A 4,058-nucleotide genomic window follows, 5' to 3' on the forward strand; every position below is an offset into this window, starting at 1 on the left:
ATTCTAACCAGTTCTGGTGCCACAAACTGTCACATGCACATCTTAGAGTCGTCCCGGGAGACAGCCAATGAGGAAACCGAGAAATCCGAGGAGGGGAAGTAACTTGCCTCAGCCCAGAGCTGGCAAGCTGGCAAGCAAGGACTGAGATCCAAATCCAGAACATTCCAGCTCAAGTCCCTAACACCAAGGCTAACCAGCCACTTCCCAGTCACTTTGCCTTCTGAGTGTGCTCACCCCCAGAATGGGTATCATCAATTCAGCCCCAAGGGCTGTTGGGAGGATTGAGTGAGGTGGCATTGAAAGACCAGGGCTTGGGCTTCCCTGGTGGTGCAGTGGTTAAGAATCCGCCTGCCAATGCAGGGGACACGGGTTCAAGCCCTGGTCCGGGAAGATCCCACATGCCGCCGAGCAAATAAGCTTGTTTGCCACAACTACTGAGCCTGCGCTCTAGAGCCCGCAAGCCACAACTACTGAGCCCGTGTGCCACAACTACTGAAGCCCGCGCGCCTAGAGCCTGTGCTCCGCAACAAGAGAAGCCACTGCAACGAGAAGCCTGCGCACCACAACGAAGAGTAGCCCTTGCTCTCCGCAACTAGAAAAAGCCCGCGTGCAGCAACACAGCCAAAAAAAGTCCCAACGCAGCCAAAACAATAAAATTAATTTTAAAAAAAAAAAGAAAGACAGACCAGGGCTTGGCCCGGGGTCTTGGCACCCAGCGGATGACCGTTTTCTTCCTCATCTCCACCCCACCCCTCAGCCCTCTCCTGGCTTTTCTCAAGTCTGAAGAGAGTCCTGGCACTGCTCATTGCTGCTGCAGGGAATGACTAACCTGGTTTTCTCAGCAGTGCCTGGAAGGTCCATTAAAGGATGCTGAGACTCTGAGATTAATGGTTCTGTTGTCTGGCTCTTGCCCCACAGGTCCAGATGCCTTGCCTTCCGCCTGTGGACTGAGTATGGCTCCTGAGATTGAGGGTGATTTGGGGGGAAAAGTCTGAGCCCAGGCCACCATCGCCTTCCCCAGCTCCAATCCATCCTAGAGCTTGGGCTTGATGAGAAGGCAGCCAGGGTGGCTCTGCCTCTGGCCAGTGGTGGGTCTGGGCCAGCCACTCCCCATCCGTGAGATTAGTCCTCTTCCTCTTCCTCCTTTTTCTTTTTTTACAAGTACTTATTGGGCACCTACTCTGTGCAGGTAATGTTCAATGCACTTGAGAGCACAAAACTCCCTGCCCATGTAGCACCTACATTCTAGCAGGGGAGACTAGTTTATTTTAGTTCATGAGTAAATATATAGCAGGTCAGGTAGTGATAAGAACTATAGAGAAACATAAGGGAGGTTAAGGGGCAGAGATCCACAGGGCTTGGGGGCACTGTCTGGATTTTCTGGGTCCTCTTCTCACACCACCACCTCCCGCCTAGCCTGGAGGAGGCCCCAGACCCTGAGCCCCAACTCTGTGCCTGGCCCTGCCTTGGTGGGTCTCAGCAGCAGGCCAGGGGCCAAGGTGAGGGCTCCCTGGGCACAGGCCACCGCTCAGGACCACTAAGGCTGCAGTGCGGAGCATCCTGAGCCTGCCTTCCACTCGCAGCCTGCAGAAGCTTTCCCCAGGCTCGGAGAGGGAGTGCATCCTCCAACCAACCCCGATGTTTCATTGTAGAGACAGGGTGCTGGGCCCAGAGAGGGGCAGGGACTTGCCTGGATCACACAGCAAGGCAAAGGTGTCTTGTCCCCCTCCTGCCCTCTCCTCTGGCATGTCCACAATGGTGCACTAAGGGCTGAGCCTCAGCAGAGCACTGGCCTGTGAGGGACTGCCTGTGTCCTCAGCCTGCCCCATCCTCCCAGCTCTTACAGGCCAAACTCGTCTTCTCTCAGCCCCAGGAGGTTGAAGCCACTTCCCCTCAGCCCAACCTCAAGAGGTTAGAATTTTGGTCGAGTGCCTCATCTTGCTCAGATGTGATTTCAGGTGGGTCCTACCCCTCTCTGGGCCTCAGTTCCCTCATCTGCCAAATGGAGGAAATGAAGGCACCTGCATCTCGGGTCTGTCAATGAAGAATGAGCACAACACTGGCAAGAGGGCAGTTTGCAGACTTTTAGGTACCACTCCAACGACAGAGGTTGTTATATGTTCCACACTCCTGTTTATCTGAAAACCAGCCTCCTCATGCTTGTGGGGCCCTGAGGCAACCCCCAGAGCAGGGCAATAAGTGAAAATTCCACAGAACCAGTTCTACAGAAAAGACAAAAATACCCCGGCTCCCAACCAGCGGGCCAGCAGCGGACAGGAAAAGCCCTTTCTCTGTCCTTGCGGTGAGAAGGTGAGCAGGGAGACACGGAAAGGGACAGGCCTGGGAGGACTGGGAAAGCTTATTCCGGAAGAAGGTGTAAGCCTGAGGTAACTGTAAGCCTCAAGTCCCAGGCTGGGAGACGACGTACCTACACGAATGGCAGGTACATGCATGTCTACATGGCGGGGGTGGTGTCAGCTATGAGTGGTTCTGACCTGGAAGAGGCACATGTATTCATAGCAGTGCATGTGTTTGGAATTGCACCCATGTGTATACGGTACATGTGTGTGTCCGTGTGAGTGGCCCTGGAGTGTGTACATTCACACGTGTGTTTGCCTGTGCTTGTGTCTCTGCATGTAATGCACACATGGGCCCACTCCTGGGGTGCCCACAAACCCCCAGTTTAGAGGCCTTGTTTTCCCAGGCTCAGCAATCCTTGCCACAATCCCAGGCAGGCCCAGATGCCGTGGAAGATTTGTGGGGTTCCTGGTCACAGCAGGCTCTCAATTTCCCTGGGGAACAAAAGCCATTACACAAGAGGAGGAGGAAGGTTTAGAGGATTAACTTGGCCTGCTCAGCCCTGGATATAGGCTTCTCATAGTGGGGGAGGGGTGTGCCCAAGGCCGAAGCCCTCCTCCTGGGGTCCTCAGCTGCCTGTGGGCACTGACCCCTTCACAGCTATCCTCCTGCCCTCAGTCACTGGCAGTAACCCCTGTCCAGGTACAACAGTCAAGCACTTTACAGTTTACAAGGATTCTATCCACAGTCACGTCCTCACAGAGTAGACTGAAGCGTGGACTTCGCACAAAAGCTTTGGCATCCTCTGAGAGCAGGTCAGGAATGTGCCTGGAGGCCTCACCTTGACCAAGTGAATCAGATCCTTAAGGGTTTCAGGCAGACATTGACTTTTGAGAAGCACTGATATAGAAACTCCATACAGAGCCAGCTCCTCGGCCTCCAGGTTCTCCCAGGATGGCTAAGACCCATTCAAGTAATCTATACAGGCAAACACAGTGCTTACCACAGTGCTTATACTATCTCATTTAATCCTCATAAACCCACGCAAAGTAGGTACCATTATTATCCCCATATTACAGATGGGAAAGGGAGGCACACTGAGTGGTTAGGTAACTTGCCCAAGGTTCCTGTAGCTAGTAGTAGCAGAGCCAGGATTTGAACACTGCTTCATTCAGCTGCAATGTCTCCATGTCTGGGTGGGAGTCAGTCTGGTGGGAGAGGCAAGAAAAAAAAAGCGAAAAATCCAAGAAGCCAGTGGATGTTCTCATAAGAATCTAGGGAATAGCAGATTTTACTTATGGATTGCTTTAGAATTTCCAAGCCCATAAAAGGCTGGAAGCAGCTCAGACAAAAGCCACATATGCCACATGATCCCATTAGAGGCAGAGCAGTGAAACAGCAGCAGAAACCTAGACTAAGATGGTGATTGAGCTTCCTGGCAGCCAAAGTAAGAGGTGGGAGGTGGGGAGGCTGTGAGGATTCCAGAGCTGGGCCAGAGTCACAGGACTGGAGATAAGGGGACCACTAAAGAGATATTCAGGAGGCAGGTTCCGTGGGACTTGATAACTGAATGGTGGAAATGGGGAATAAGGAGAAATGAGGAAGAAGCCCAGGATACACCCAAACCCCTCCTTCCTGCCAGGGTGGCTGGAGGACAGAGAGCACACAGGCAAGAACTGGGCACAGTGCCTCACACAGCAGGTGCCTAGTGAGTGTGTGCTACCGGCCCCCCGTTTTCATTCATGCCAACACCTGCTCAG

This window comes from Monodon monoceros, unplaced genomic scaffold (assembly GCF_005190385.1).
Source record: "Monodon monoceros isolate NGI ecotype Baffin Bay Population unplaced genomic scaffold, NGI_Narwhal_1 Super_Scaffold_7, whole genome shotgun sequence".
In the NCBI taxonomy this organism is placed as follows: Eukaryota; Metazoa; Chordata; class Mammalia; order Artiodactyla; family Monodontidae; genus Monodon; species Monodon monoceros.